Source organism: Gobius niger, assembly GCF_951799975.1.
Source record: "Gobius niger genome assembly, chromosome: 16".
Classification (NCBI taxonomy): domain Eukaryota; kingdom Metazoa; phylum Chordata; class Actinopteri; order Gobiiformes; family Gobiidae; genus Gobius; species Gobius niger.
In genome coordinates this window covers 15,253,016-15,270,088 of record NC_136867.1, presented here as the reverse complement: position 1 = coordinate 15,270,088, position 17,073 = coordinate 15,253,016, and the positions used below count along the sequence as shown (strand labels likewise).

Here is a 17,073-nt window from a genome sequence, read left to right as displayed (position 1 = left end):
CCCTATCGCCAAAAAAGCCTTTAAATTGGCTTTTAAGTGGCTTGTAAGTGGCCCGCCCATCCTCCGTGAAAATCGCCAGAGGTCTTAGCCTGGCAGCATACTGGTCTCTGTCAGAGGCCTCTGTCTCCTGAAATTCGCCAGTTTTCCAAATTTCCCCCTTTCTTCACAAACGCTCCACTTTTGGACTCGTATATACTTATACTACCCCTCTGTCACAGACATCAGCTTTAATTTGGACGTTTTTGCCTCCAAATTCACGTTTTTCTCAACTGTACAATCACAGGAAGTTCAATTCGACAGTTTCCTGTCCGTCTCTCTGTGTGTTCCTCATACTATATGGGTCTTACCAAATAATTGCTTCAATATCGAGGGTGCTGCAGGGCTGCAACCCCCTCTCAACGATTCTTTGGGCAGCCAGGAATGTACCCCAATTACAAAATGATACAATATATTATTTTCTAAACTGTTAATCCGTTTCCTGCAAACACACAAGTGCGGAGTCTCTCATGACATTTATTTCACATCCGCTGTTTTTTTCTCAGCCAAAGTAGCTCCGTTGGTAGAGAGCTGGGTTGGTGTACAGAAGGTTGCTGGATCAAATCCTGACCTTGACTCTTTTTCATTTTTTTTTCTTTGGACTCAGCACTTTCTGGTTAGAACATGCATCGTTGCCGATGGTTCCACACTCATTAAAAACAGGGAAATTACCCCTCCAGTGTGTTGCTGGGATCAAATTTCAGCCTGTGAATTTAGAAAACCCAAGCAGTCATCAGGCCCATGTTTGCTTGGAATTACAGCTCAGTGATAGCATGGTCGTCTCAAGTGAAGGAGGTAACTAGCCCAAACACAACCTTGACACTTTCATATTGCCTTCACCTTTTCCATTGCCCGCTGCACACATTGTCACAGCCTAAAACACATGGTTGCGGGACGTTTCGTAGCAGTTCACTCAACCTGAGTAGCTTCATTGGTAGAGTGCTGAGCTAGTGTGCAGGAGGTTGCTGGATCAAATCCCAACCTAAACTTTTTTTTATTTCCTTTTTCTTTTGGACTCAACACCTTCCGGTAAGAACATGCATCATTGCCTATGGTCCTACACTCATTAAAAACGGGGAAAAAACCTCTCCTCCAGTGTGTTGCTGGTACAAAATTGCAGCCTGGGAATTTAAATAAGCCAAGCTGTCATCAGGCCCATGTTTCAAGTGAAGGAGGTTGCTAGTCCAAACACAGCCTTGACACTTTTCTATTGCTTTCACCTTTTACATGGGCCACTGCACACATTGTCACATGAGTACAGCACGTTTTATAAGATTTGCTGTGCCCGTGTAGCGTTATTGCTTGTGCATTGGGTTTCCAACCATGAGATTGCTGGGTCAATTTTGACCTTTGCTCTTTTTTTTTTTTTTTTTACCGCACCTACGGTCCCATTGTCATGAAAAACGCTTTCATATGCGTCACTAAAGAGCTAGAAATGGGGGGATCGTAGGAAAACAATTGAGGAAACACAAGGGAAAATGTCGAAAACAATCGAGGAAATGTATGGGGGGGGGCATGACTTGAAGCTACCTCTCTCCTCCAGTGGGATGCTGGGAACTAACTTCTGCTCGATAACTTAGACAAAACTAGCGCACATCACAGTCCAAGTACCATGGAGCTACAGCTCAGTGATAGTGTGCTTGTCTCTGGTGTAGGAGGTTGCTGGTTCAAAATATGGCTGTGAAACTTTTCTAATGCTTTCTCTTTTCTTGCCGGCATTTTAATAGGATTATGATACAGTGAAGTCTGGCAGTGATATTAACAGTTTATACAGTGTTAAGAGTTTCTGCACTTTCAACAGTTCTTACAGTTTCTGCAACAAAATAGGGATTTTTGCAATTACAACACAATTATGCCACTACATAGGGATTTTCACAATAGCACTATAATGCAATTAAAGGGACTTTCGCATATGATGTACTGTAATGCAACTTAAAGGGACTTTCGCATATAATAAACTGTGATGCAACTTAAAGGGACTTTCGCATATAATAAACTGTAATGCAACTTAAAGGTACTTTCGCATAAAATGCACTGTAATGCAACTTAAAGGGACTTTCGCATATAATAAACTGTAATGCAAGTTAAAGGGACTTTCGCATAAAATGCACTGTAATGCAACTTAAAGGGACTTTCGCATATAATAAACTGTAATGCAACTTAAAGGGACTTTCGCATATAATGTTCTGTAATGCAACTTCAAGGCACTTTCGCATATAATGTACTGTAATGCAACTTAAAGGGACTTTCGCATATAATGTACTGTAATGCAACTTAAAGGGACTTTCGCATATAAAGCAGAATAATGCAACTTAATAGGGATTTTCACGTCAAAATGAGCAAGTTCACTCATGGGGCTCGCAAGGATCTAGTGTGATGAAGAGTGGTCGCAAGGGACGAGAGCGAGCGGGGTGGTCGCAAGAGACGAGAGCGAGCGGGGAGTGCGCCAGGGGCGAGGGCCTTTATCGCCGCGCGCGGCTTTAATTATTATTATTATTATTATTATTATTACGTCTTTGATCTCAATTTTGACCCCCTGAACATTAACGAAAAGTCAATTTTATTTGACCAACGGTTCAAGGTTGGTGTAAAATTAACTATTTTGATATTCGCAAGACAACACTTTGAACAATGCCTCAATGGCGCCCCCACATGCATGCCCCCCATTCATTTGGAAGCATGCATTTTTTGGCCTAAACATTTGTCTTTGAGTACAGTGATAGAGCACATCAGGACACACTTAAAACATCATTATAACTCCGCCCTCCGACAAACAGGAAGTCGGCCATATTGGATTGAAAATTGTAACCTGAAATTCTTCACCTGATATTTTGTCAAGTCACTCGAAGGGTTTTGGACCAAATGACATCCAACTTGGTGAGCGCAATCTAGAGGCGTAGAGCTACAATAATCGAGCTCTTTTGTTCGGATATCTGTTACGGTTTGTCTCTACCGCTCTGCTAAAAAACATGCTTTTTCCCCGCCTCTTTGGTGACAACTCACAGGGGCACGCAAATTCAGATCACACTCATATTTGGATCACATAAGCCCCTCTATGGATCGTACTGATTACCCTTGATAATTGTACAATTTTCCCAAAAATAGCGCCCCCTACCTATACCTTCAAAATTACACTTGCACGAAAGTGAAAACAAAGGTGATATCCTGATTCGGCACGTCGCACTGATCAAAAAAGTCTATTACAACATGCCTCTATCTCGCTTAATTTTCTGTATAATTAGGCCCGAGCAACGGACACGCAGTGTCCCGCGAGGGACTAATTAAAATCGATAACGGGGGACGAAAACGCAAGAATTCACGTAGCAAACGTGAACCGATTCGCAAGTAACAGGGGTCAAAACGTAGTGCTCCGCAAGCTCTAATTTTGGGTGGGGTTCGCGAGAGAAAATAATAAAAGTTGACTCTGTGGCGCCCCCTCAAACAGGCGGTTTACATTGACCCAATGGAGGAGCGGTCGCAAAAAAAATCATCGTACAAACGTGACATTGGCCAGGGACATAGACCACGTCAGGACATGTCAAAAATGATATTATGACCCCGCCCTAAATGCTACAGGAAGTCGGCCATCTTGGCCCGAACCTCAAACCTTCAAAATCGTACCTCTTGAACTTCTGGCCCCTGATCCCCGAGTTTTCAATGGAAAGCCTCCAATTTTGGCCAACATGTCCCAAACCCATGTGGCTTTCTAAATCATCATTTCAATTTTTTTTAAATTATTGGGCGTGGTCATGACAAGGCCGCAACTGAGAGGCCATTTTTAGCAAATTTCAAAGCCTCATATCTTTCACAGACTTGGCCGGATTGGAACGGACCCAATCCGGCGCGCGTGCACATTCCACACCTGGACCTAATGCTGTGCACACGCAGCCGCCATCGCCAAAAATGACTTTAATTGGCTTTTAAGTGGCTTGTAAGTGGCCCGCCCATCCTCCGTGAAAATAGCCAGAGGTCTTAGCCTGGCAGCGTGCTGGCCTCTGTCAGAGTTTCTCCTGAAATTCGCCAGTATTCCACATTTCCCCCTTTCTTCACAAAAGCTACACTTTTGGACTCGTATATACTTATACTACCCCTCTGTCACAGACATCAGCTTTAATTTGGACGTTTTTGCCTCCAAAGTCACGTTTTTCTCAACTGTACAATCACAGGAAGTTCAATTCGACTGTTTCCTGTCCGTCTCTCTGTGTGTTCCTCATACTATATGGGTCTTACCAAATAATAGCTTCAATATCGAGGGTGCTGCAGGGCTGAAACCCCCTCTCAACGATTCTTTGGGCAGCCAGGAATTTACCCCAATTACAAAATGATACAATATATTATTTTCTAAGCTGTTAATCCGTTTCCTGCAAACACACAAGTACACAGTCTCTCATTACATTTATTTGACCTCCGCTATATTTTTCTCAGCCTAAGTAGCTCCGTTGGTAGAGAGCTGGGTTAGTGTACAGGAGGTTGCTGGATCAAATTCTGACCTTGACTCTTTTTCATTTTTTTTTTCTTTGGACTCAGCACTTTCTGGTTAGAATATGCATCGTCGCCGATGGTTCCACACTCATTAAAAACAGGGAAATTACCCCTCCAGTGTGTTGCTGGGATCAAATTTCAGCCTGTGAATTTAGAAAACCCAAGCAGTCATCAGGCCCATGTTTGCTTGGAATTACAGCTCAGTGATAGCATGTTCGTCTCAAGTGAAGGAGGTAACTAGTCCAAACACAACCTTGACACTTTCATATTGCCTTCACCTTTTCCATTGCCCGCTGCACACATTGTCACAGCCTAAAACACGTGATTGCGGGACGTTTCGTAGCAGTTCACTCAACCTGAGTAGCTTCATTGGTAGAGTGCTGAGCTAGTGTACAGGAGGTTGCTGGATCAAATCCCAACCTAAACTTTTTTTTATTTCCTTTTTCTTTTGGACTCAACACCTTCCGATAAGAACATGCATCATTGCCTATGGTCCCACACTCATTAAAAACGGGAAAAAACCTCTCCTCCAGTGTGTTGCTGGTACAAAATTGCAGCCTGGGAATTTAAATAAGCCAAGCTGTCATCAGGCCCATGTTTCAAGTGAAGGAGGTTGCTAGTCCAAACACAGCCTTGACACTTTTCTATTGCTTTCACCTTTTACATGGGCCACTGCACACATTGTCACATGAGTACAGCACGTTTTATAAGATTTGCTGTGCCTGTGTAGCGTTATTGCTTGTGCATTGGGTTTCCAACCATGTGATTGCTGGGTCAATTTTGACCTTTGCTCTTTTTTTTTTTTTTTAACCGCACCTACGGTCCCATTCTCATGAAAAACGCTTTCATATGCGTCACTAAAGAGCTAGAAATGGGGGGATCGTAGGAAAACAATTGAGGCAACACTAGGGAAAATTTCGAAAACAATCGAGGAAATGTATGGGGGGGGCATGACTTGAAGCTACCTCTCTCCTCCAGTGGGATGCTGGGAACTAACTTCTGCTCGATAACTTTGACAAAACTAGCCCACATCACAGTCCAAGTACCATGGAGCTGCAGCTCAGTGATAGTGTGCTTGTCTCTGGTGTAGGAGGTTGCTAGTTCAAATATGGCTGTGACACTTTTCTATTGCTTTCTCTTTTCTTGCCGGCATTTTAATAGGATTATGATACAGTGAAGTCTGTCTGTGATTTTAGCAGTTTATACAGTGTTAAGAGTTTCTGCAATTTCAACAGTTCTTACAGTTTCTGCCACAAAATAGGGATTTTTGCAATTACAACACAATTATGCCACTACATAGGGATTTTCACAATAGCACTATAATGCTACTTAAAGGGACTTTCGCATATAATGTACTGTAATGCAACTTAAAGGGACTTTCACATATAATGCACTGTAATGCAACTTAAAGGGACTTTCGCATATAATAAACTGTAATGCAACTTAAAGGGACTTTCGCATATAATAACTGTAATGCAACTTAAAGGGACTTTCGCATATAATGTTCTGTAATGCAACTTAAAGGGACTTTCGCATAAAATGCACTTTAATGCAACTTAATAGGGATTTTCGCATATAAAGCAGAATAATGCAACTTAAAGGGACTTTCGCATATAAAGCAGAATAATGCAACTTAATAGGGATTTTCACGTCAAAATGAGCAAGTTCAATCATGGGGCTCACAAGGACCTAGTGTGATGAAGAGTGGTCGCAAGGGACGAGAGCGAGCGGGGAGTGCGCCAGGGGCGAGGGCCTTTATCGCCGCGCGCGGCTTTAATTGTACTTAAAATTGTTAAACCTTTTATCACAAATGCTCAATTCAATGTTGTTTAGTAATCCGCTCTTGCCTTCAGCGTCTGAGCAAATAACACAAATCAAATTGGATCGTGTGAAGACGCGTTTTGATTATTTGCTTTCAACTAATAATTTATGCACATTCATTATTTTATAATACCATTGCACCATGATTTTAATAATACTCTTTATTTATAAAGCACTTTTAAAAAGGCAAAACAGAGATAACAATTACATGAATAAATAACAAACAAATGATGTTATTAAACTGTAAGTAAAATGTATATTATGATTATGGACTTTTATGATTAGGACACAACATGTAAGGGTAAGAAAATTGTTGTGTTTTTTACATGTGATGGTGATGATGATGAGGATGATGATGATGAGGGTGAAATGCAATGATGCATTATTATTATTATTATTATTAAGAGACTGAGTGATCGGTTATGGATGTGATGCTGATGAATGACCCCTGACTGCACTGTATATTTATGACACTTTACCCCAAGGACTACAGATGGAAATTAGCTTGAGAAGCTACAGTCTGGTACGGTCATCTTTGCTCTCGAGCATGATGTAATTGTACACTGTCCTGATAAATAAATAAACAAACAAACAAGCAAGCAAGCAAGCAAGCAAACAAACAATAAATATATATAGCAAACAATAGCAAAAAATAACCAGGTCTATAAAAGCCAGTCTATAAAAGTGTATTGTAAGATGCTGACACTGATGGTGCCAGCCTAATCTCCTCACGCAGGTCGTTCCGAAGCCGAGGCGCCCAGACCCAAAAGGCTCGATCACCTTTCGGACTTGGGAACAGCTCACAGGGAATGCCTGAGGATCTAAGGCTGTGGGGCGGCTCGTAAGGAGTTAAAAGTTCAGTGATCTAGCTGGGAGCTAGGCCTTAACCAGCTTCAAAAGTGATCGATAAAATCTTAAAACCACTTCTAAAACGCAGAGGAAGAAAGTGAAGAGGGGTTGATGTTCTGGCGTCGGATCAAACCAGGGAGAAGCCTGGTACAACGGCCGGTACATCCATGAAACTGTGTCGAACTTGTGTTGAACTTGTGACAAAATGTTAAGATGAATCAGAAATTATGGATATTTGGATATAAATTGAAATATCGACATTTTGGTCACTAGTGAATTTCTCCATTGTGAGATCAATAAAGGATTATCTTATCTTACTATCATGTGCCATAGTGATCCCGTGAAGCGTGCAACATTAAACAAACAACATACCGTCAGTCTGTTTACGAGTTGCATCAGCTGTTATCTCCGCTGGCAGATGTTGATGACAAAATGTGAGTGTGTGCCCACCACCGCAATGATCTGCCACTAAATTGTATCAGACCGAGATTCCGTTTGAACCCCGTGCATGTCCGTGGTTTTGGATACAGCTGAAAACCTTGTTGTGCCCACTCCACAGCTGAGTCGTGGGCCTCGGGGCTGCGGCACGTAGGTGGATGTTTGCAGAGACTGTAAGCAGCCAGTGGAATCTCGTTAGGCATATTATGATGGCACATTCAAAGCAGAGGTGGACCTGGCAACAGCTTGGTTCTGGCAACGTGAGAAAAATCTCCAAGTCAGAGAAGCGCCGTCTACTGGAGATGAGCTTTTCAATTGGATTTTGGGAATACTTGAGTATGACAGAGGGTTGAGAGGAAAAATAGACCTGAAACTTCTTATATAATATCAATTGTCTGTGCCTTAGAGCTGAAATTTTAGCAACTAACTAGATAGATAGATAGTAAGATGGATGGATGGATGGATAAATGGATAGATAGATAGATAGATAGATAGATAGATAGATAGATAGATAGATAGATAGATAGATAGATAGATAGATAGATAGATAGATAGATAGATAGATAGATAGATAGATAGATAGATAGCATGTCCGCAAACCGCTTAAACTGAAACTGCATGCAGTGTTGCTTTGAAGTTGGACCGCATGCTATTTTGAGCACAGTCCATTTCATGTCACAAGTTAAAACTTCCTCCCCTGACCTCAGTCCTGTTTTCGAGTGGACCCACTTGAAATGAGAGCTTGTCTGTTTTTACCAGTGACACTTCTGACGCACCAAAACCCCTATCGACCCCAAGCCAGTAAGATACAGAAACTAGCCTCGATGCACACAGCCTGGATAGAGCACTAGGATTTCATCAGTTCACTAAGACCATAGAGTACTTAATATTTAATAAAGTGCCATGTAGTTGCTGAATCTTTACGGACATGTGGCCGTCCTTTATAGCTGTGGTTCTCAAAAGTTTCATGCCAAGTTCTGCCTCATAAATTATTTGGCATTCCAAGTGCCACCAAGTCCAGATCGAGTTCAAATCAGGACGAAAAAAGGGACGAGACGTAAAAACCTGGCTCTGAAACCGTAAACCATGTCGAAACAAGAAAATCACCTAAACCTTTCTAAAACATAAACGGAATTATCTCAAATCAAAATGAATAAAGTCTAAAATTGGCATTAACGGTCACAGCTTCAGGATGGTAACTGTGTAGAAATGTTCTCCTCTTTTTTTTTTAGACCCAAATCTCTGCGTAAGTGTTGTATGTGTAAATATCACACTAGGCCATCAGTCTCTAAAATTCTCGTGAATCCATCTTGAGATCAAATCTTGCTGGTGTGCGCCGGGGTGATTTTTTAAAATTTTTATTTCCCCGCGTGCCTGATAAATTGGCCTTAGCTTGTCCGGTCACGCACAGACGCATTAGTGACACATTTGGCTTTTAACTTGAACAGGCTCTTCTGAATATTTTACACCATTTTTTTTTTTTTTTGCGTCGCGCTTGACAAAGGAAGTAGCGGTAATTGTGTTTTGAAAATGGCGAAGAAGGAAGGGAGACATTGTTTTGCGGGATCCAAACAAAGCGCTCTTAGGCTACGCTGAGTTTTGGTGACACAATGCTTATTATCTGGCATCCCACTGTCACCATTCAATTTTGGTTTTCCACGGTCGCTCTTGTCTGTTGCCATAAGTCGCCGGCTTCTCCTTTTGAGCCGGCGGGATTTTGTGTCATTTAGTGTTGGTGGTTCGGCCTGTCTGAATTGGCAGAGGCGGCGGTCTGGCAGATGCAGGGCCTAAAAACAAAAAAAACAAAAAAGATCCTTGTTTTTTGGGGGGGAGAAGAAAGACGTATTGTTCTGCAAAGACAAACCTAATTGCATCGGGCAACTTTGAAATTGCTGTTTATTTTGTAGTGATTGCTACTGCCCGGAGACACAGAGTGGGTTTTGTCTTCTTTTTGTGTGTTTTTTTTTTTTTTTTGGCTTTCTTTCTCAAAAATGAATGTCACATAGAGTTGTTGTGCTTGTGGACCTCGGTGTGCTTTTAGCTCGTACCATTAGGCCAAGAGAGACAGCTGTGGAGCACAAGTTGTCCAAGTGCATATGCTCCATTGCCAAATTTTAATGAGGAGTGCTATTAACGATGGAGTCCTAAGGCAGTGGATTTTGCTCAAACTAAATAGCGTATAAACTGGCATTAATATTTCCACAGAACCGTATTGGGAATACTGAGGATTTTTTGGTTTGATCTCTTCCAGATTCGGCCCATCTGATCCATCCACTCTCGCATAAATATGAGGAATAGGGCGGCTCATTCTTGACATGAAGCAGTTTTGGACACCAGAAGATTCTGCAACTGTAAGTACAACAGAACTGCACGCATGAATTGTTGGAGATAATTAACTGTATTTGGAGTGTTTTGTTAGAGATAGAGAATACGTTGGTCTGAGGTCTGTTGTTGTAAATTGCACACCATGTTTTATAGCACTGACTATGTGTCACTGCTAGAGGTCGACTGATATAGGTTTTTCTAAGGCCGATGCCGACATGCACGGCTGACATTTTGGCCGATCATTCTAAATTTCTTGTTTAGAATCCTGTATGTGAAGCTTCTAAACTGTCAAATGTGCTGAACTGTGATTTGTGGCATCAGGCTGATTTATTAAAAACATTCCTGACCTGGTTTACTCTTTTCTCCAGTGTGACTTCAAGACAGATGTTGCAGATCATTTATCAATTATAAACTAATGTAAAAACATTAAACAAGGATCACTAGACTTTTCAACACTAAATATCCTTGGCTACATGACAGGCTTTTAGGTTGCATTAATATAAACATCTCACATAAAGTGATCATTACAAATACAGATCAATTGTACAATCAAACAAAATACAAACATTTGGCTGCAGAGTGGCCGATTGTACTTTGTTTCTTTAAATGATCCAGTCATACTTTCTGTCCCAGCCTTGATTATTTGACGCTAGCATTAGCATCCTGCCGTTAGCTTTGACATTTTGTGCGGCGATCACAAATACAATTGTGTAGGTTAAAACTAAGAGAACTATCGGACTCTCCAGGTTCTGTTCTTCAAAATGAGGTGCAGCATGTCGATATTGACTGAGGTTTAGTCGGTGAAACTTGTGTTTGACAGACCTTTTTTTTTTAGACCGATTTTCATTGCGATGTTTCTCAGTCCCCTTAAGGCGTTGTGGGTGCGCTCATATTGAAGCTCCGACGGACACCTTTCCAATGCAAAAAAACAACATCTCTATCACTTTCGGTTCCGGAGATATCAGCCTTTACCGGCGTTAGATCAGCCGATATCGAAAGAGTCCCAAATATAATCGACCCCTAGTCAGTACAATTAGTTTTGGAAGCATTGGCCACTGTGGTAAGGCAAAAAAAAATACAACAACAACAAAAGTTAGGGACCAGTCTATTTCTGAGTAACTCTGACAAACCAGGCCTGATGTGTGGAACAATAACGGTGAAGTTTTGAGTTCCAGTGGGTATTCAGTGCAGTACGCATTGTTTCCCCACTTTGCATATTGGTTGTGTGTGACTAAGGTACTTAAAGTAAGCTAGGTACTGTTACACTGCACAACGGATTACCCACTGCGTGTATGAGCCAGCTCACAGCCAGGGCTATACCATACATGCATATTTCCCATGATGGTTATTTAACTCTCTGGAACGCGATCACAACTTTTGTTTCTCGCAAAGCCCCTGCAATTGAAATCATAGGGGCTTCCCAGAGTTCAGCCAAAAGGGAACACCGTAGTGAACCGTTTGCCGAGCTCATGTGAAAGTTAACCATCGGAGAGCCATTAAAGTTTCCATCCCCGAAAACAAAGCGCTCTTCTTGATTCTCCCTAATCGTTTTCTCTGTGACATATCTGTTGTCAGCGTTTGTAGCGCCTGTACCTGAATAGTGCATATAAATCACTTTGAGCAAGACAAACAACCAGCGAAAAACCACAGGCGTTCTGATTTACAAAGTTGGATTAGGGTCTTAAGCTATCTTTCTCCCAACTCTGTCAATTCCCGTTTTGCAGAATTGGCATCATTTACTGCTGTCACTGTGGAGCTCATTGTCGCCCATTATCCCAGGGACAAAGCTGCCGTGACACAGAGCTAATCCACACTTCTTTCAATTTAGCTTTTTTGAAGGGGAGAAAACAAGGAGAAGGGATGGCGAGGTGTCGCTTGAAACATGGAAACTACAAGTAAATACAATAAAAAGTCTTGGAGTTGGTTACGATTTCAGTGAGCGATTTTTAGGCACGGCATCAGAAGAAAAGTTGTATAACTATAAGACTACAACACATCTAAAAAGGAAGAAACTATTAAATCCTGTAGACGTGACTATGAGAACCAAACTATTTTTTCACTGTGGATATTGTGTCACCAAATATGAGATAAGGATTATTTGGCAGCAATAAAAAGGGAATATAATTGGGCAACTACAGGACATTTTCTTGTTATTCTGTGTTTTGTTTCGTAACATGGGGACTGTACGGATGGAAATTGGTCTCTCCCAAATAATTAAATAAATACTGTGCAGTACTACAGAAAAGTCAGTTTTAGGAATAGATATGACGACAACAACTGCAGAGACTAAAGTCCACGGTCTTTCGGATGGTGGCCTGCCATGTTTGACGGCAGTAACCGACTGTGTTGCCAGTTTCTCTCTCTTGTGCTTGGAAAGGGATGGTCGACACATAATTGGTCGGTACAGTCTGCATTGTACAAAGCAGACGGGGGATGTTTCAATCCGCCCCCTTGTTCCAGCGAAGCTCTATTCATTATAACACACATGACCTTTACGCCCTACGTGCCCTCCCCAACCTCTCTTCAACATGCAGTATGAGTGGATCTGCTGCTCTATCAGCGTGTCCCCAGAGGTTTGGCTGAAACCACAATTTAGAAGATTGACAAGAAAAGAGCTGTCGGTATTGATTTGAAGTTTACGTTTAGAAATAAGTGCAAATACAAATGCCATCAATGAATAGATTTGAAAGTGCATACTGCATGTGTGTATCAAATAAATATTCTGGGGCCCTAGTGCAAGAAGTTGAGCTGGACTTTTGATCAGTCCAAACACCTGCTGTTTTGTTTTTTCTGATTGTATATATTTTCCCATTTTCTACTGGGATTGCGTGTTTTATAACGACAAAGTATAACAAGTACAACTAAACTGCAATATCTAAGGGATTATGGATAATTTTCGTAGTCCCTCTGGGGGTATAATACAAATGTTAATGGGATGATCGGGGGGTCTCTCATCTCCGCCTGGTGTCTCTGGCCAGAAAACCACAATTGCAACTTTGCTGCCCCCGGGTCGGAGCACCAATACACACTAATGGAAACACGAAGAAGAAGCTTACAGGCTAACAGGCAAAGCTAACTGTGGACTTGCACCACTTAAACAGTATTTACAGCCAAGTTTGAGTCAAAAAAAAATATCTCCATTGTGTAATTGTATGTACAATATCCCTATCTCCCTTTGTCTTTTCTGTCAGTGTAGTATTTACTCTCACAGACAATTAATGAGTAAAAAAACGCAGCATGCTACGACACCTGCAGTGGCGCTTATGGCCTCTAGTGGCATGAGTTACTTAATACTGCTTTAAATGTGATCAATCCAGCTGTGCAGTTCAAAATATTACCTATCATTAAATCCAAAAGATACTTGTCCGGAATTGTGTAATGAATCCCGGTAATTGTGTACTTTAATTGTCCCATTATTTGTGATCAGACAGATTCAGAACAGCCCTTTAAAGATCTGCAACCAAATTAATTGTATTGCCATAAAATAAGATAATATAAACCGCCACACTGAATGCACTTGCCGGCCAAAATTACCCAACCGTGTGAGACTTTCGTCATTTCCCATGGGCCGAGGTGAAACTGTCCTCTACCTGCCACACCGGGCGCTCCCTCATTTATCCCATCATCCCCAGTGAGGTGCCATCCTGGCCCGCCTCCGCCTGAGCTCCCAACATGGTTCACTAATCCTCCTCATTAAGGCTGGCCCCAGGGCTCTCGTTACTGTACATCCATCCCCGCTCGCCTTGTACCCAGGTCTCCGCTGAACTGTAGTGGCTTTCATCTTCGCCACTGTGTGCTCTTGTCAGGAGCTTGCCATGTGCGGTATGGAACGTCTGGCAGCATTCTGATGTCTCTGTCAACTGCACTCTGCAAGATAGCGGCGGCATAGTGGCGGCATGCCTGCTTCACTCCATCAGACAGAAGGGAAATTGGATGTTTTGTTTTTTGTTTTGTTTCTTTATTTGAATATACGCATCGTAATTGTAGCTTTTTACAGAATAGAATAAAGCCAATCGGATGAGGTGGACACGCTAAGATAGTTTAGTGAATTGTATGAGTTTCCCAACAGGAGGCATCTTATTACAGAGCATCAGCAACACACCTGAGAGATATACCAAGTGTAAATATACATAACAGCGTTTGTTACTTTAGCATTAGCCTCGGGGAAGCCACCATCGTGCCGTTTAATATGTTTTTGTTTGCACACTGAAGACAGAACGTTAGCCAGCAGCGTTCTTGACAGAGTAATTGTGTTAGCGCCGCCGCTCGTGCTAAGGTTGTGGCGGTGCTTCTGTTGCCCAAGGGATCGGTATTAACCTCACTTAACTTTACTGCGCTAACGGTAAACCTCTCCGCATCTCCGTATCTTTAGATTAAAAGCCTATAGGTACAACTTGAAATCAATTGAGCCCAACAGAGGGTGGCTTACTGGTAATAGGCACAGTAAAATCTATTTATTTATCGAACTTCAAAGTGGCAGACTGTGGCCTACTTTCCAGCACCCTGGGTTGTCGTGCCAGATGACTGAATCGTTTGGTGGCATTTGTCCAGGTCCCCCAAAGGACACCATAAGCCCCCCTATGCCTTGGAAGATTTTCAATTTGACAGTACATTTACTTTTACACTAAAGCATTAAAATACTATCAACACAGTAAGTAACATGGCTTTTTCGACCAACGTCAAAAAAGGTTGGTAAGAGTAGGTTTGAATTGTTCCAAAATGAAAACCAGACCATGTCTAAACATAAATCCAATCCAAGACAGCTTCAGTGAGTGCACTAATGATCAGCCAATACAGTTAGGGCAACAATTAACACGTCAAATTTGCATTGGTAGCGCCCAATAAACGGCTATGGACAATCGTAAACCACACCGAGAAAATGAATTGGTGGTCCCCTGACTAAATATAACTTGTGATATTTTGTCTGCCGATAGCCATGCTATTTATTGAGTGTCCTGGCAAAGGTTTTCGAGTTGAATGACTTGTGGAAACCCCTGCTATACAATTGAAAACCCCTGGACTACAGAAGTCTGCAGAAGTTGCCTTTATTTGACAGAATAACATTCGGTGAAAGGCGTACAGAGTGGGAGAGACATTCAGACAATTATTGGCGCTGGAAAGTGTGTTCCACCATATGAGCAGCTGTTGCACAGGTTTAGAGTATATTTCAACTTATTCAACTAAAATGAATTCTTTCCATGATTTTGTTTCACATTTGGTTCTGGCTTTGACCAAAAAACCTTTGTATTGTATTATTGCTTTTTTAACATATATTTTTTTTAAATATGGGGTTGAGACCAGCATCCCAATGTTAGTGGTCCGGTGGTTGCTTCATAAAGAAATTAATTGGAACGAAAACTCTGGTCTTGAAACAGCTTGCACTTCATCTCCGCACACCTTACACTGGTAGGGTCTGTATGAAGCCGCACGCAATAGTATTGGGCTCACACCTCTCCCACTCGGTGAATCGAGACTCCAGATGGCTGCTCTGCCTGTTCCATCGGACCATGAGTAAATGTGATGGTTGTTCATGCAGTGCTCCGTGGGTGACACAGTTTGTACTTTAAAACAGGCCAAACAACTTCTTAACCCACTTCTGCGCTGGGAACAGAACAGAGAAAGACGCCAGATCCACCGAGAGACATGGTGTATAAAAATATGCTCATCAAGAATTTATTTACAGCCATGAATAGCCTTGTATAGATGTACGACATCATTATACAACATGCAACTGCAGGAGAAGTAAAACAAGGCCCGGGAGACATTGGCTCGAGCAGATTATTCCATACATGCAATCAGAAACTGTGGTGAAGATAATGTTGGCAACTACTATGTAAGGAAAAAAAAACAAGCCTAATCACTGTATTAGCATATTGCATTATCATTATGACACATTAATACTCTGCAAGCACAAATTGCTCAAGGACAAAGCAGCCGTGTTGTCTGGTGTCAAACTACCTCTTTTATGCATCTTTATGTATTTTGAATGGTGAAACCTGAACATTTTTATTTTTTGTCTGTTTTGCATTTTATTAAGTGTGAAGGTCAACTTAAATCATCCATGCTTCCTCTCTATATGACCAGACATGGGTTTTACTACATCTTTTAAAACGTGATGATCTGACACGTACATGCAAGATTGTTAACCAAGCCTATCAATGAAAAAAGCTATGAACAATTTGCATAGTTACCATTGCAATTAACAAATCAAAACACCTCAAAATGGCGTCGGTAAAAGCGTATGTCTTTGTGCTCCTGGATGCTTGTCAACCAGCGCTTGTTTTGTTATTTGTGCCAAATCCACATAAACGGCATAATGGCAACATGTTAAGTGCCACATACTGGGGCTAGAAACAAACACCCTTTGGTTAAATATTTCCACATCAAATCCCAGGGGGGGGGGGGGCTTTGTCTTGTTTCTGGAATGCCATTTTATCTTTTTTTACGTTTTTCTTTTTTTTTTTCCATCCCTCTGCACCAGCTGCCCGGACAAAAACGTGTGATCAGTGTTCTTGTTTGTCTGTCTGAAGCTGAGCGTAGGCCAGTAGATAATGAGTAAATCATGCGTAATGTGGCCGGGACCATGTGTTTGGAGGCTCTTTGGTGTAAAAACTCGCTGTCGAATTGCAATTGAATTCCAGAGTGAGTCAAACAAAACATTGCGGGGAAGTTGGTGCTATTTGCCAAGAAACAAAGCACTTGCCAACTGCCTTCAGGCGGCGAAACAGACTGACCACAAAACAGAACAAATGTTGGATTAATCACTTACAACAGTTTAAGTCAATTGGACGTGTTTGGAGCTTTGATGTTGGATTAGAAACATGTGAAAGGACTACTGGGAAAGTTGATGGTTTGTTTATGGAGGCTTTTAAACGTCTCGCCTTGCATCGATCATAAATAAAGTAGTAGATTAAAAACTGCGGTTCCACTATGAATCAGTTAATATGATGCTCAATAGCTCTTTGTATAAACCAAGCAGTGCAAATTGAAAATATGATAAACCCACATTGTTAGTAATGGCTCCATTACAGAAGTACCCCAGAGGGTGTAACAATAATTATCTTGAGCTGATGTCACAATTCTCCATTGACAGATAATAATAATTTGTTTTAAAATGGTTGT

General features: G+C 41.6%; 1 protein-coding gene across 3 annotated transcripts in view; it reads left to right on the top strand.

Annotated features, from left to right (window-relative positions):
• The window catches only part of LOC306975481 (leucine-rich repeat and fibronectin type-III domain-containing protein 2), a 180,301-nt gene that overhangs the window by 124,849 nt on the left and 38,379 nt on the right, over nucleotides 1-17,073 (top strand). For all 3 annotated transcript variants that reach the window (XM_079573031.1, XM_079573030.1, XM_079573029.1), the window contains one exon: nucleotides 9,878-9,977. The gene's annotated coding sequence lies outside the window, so the exon portion shown is untranslated. The remainder of the gene's footprint in view (nucleotides 1-9,877; nucleotides 9,978-17,073) is intronic.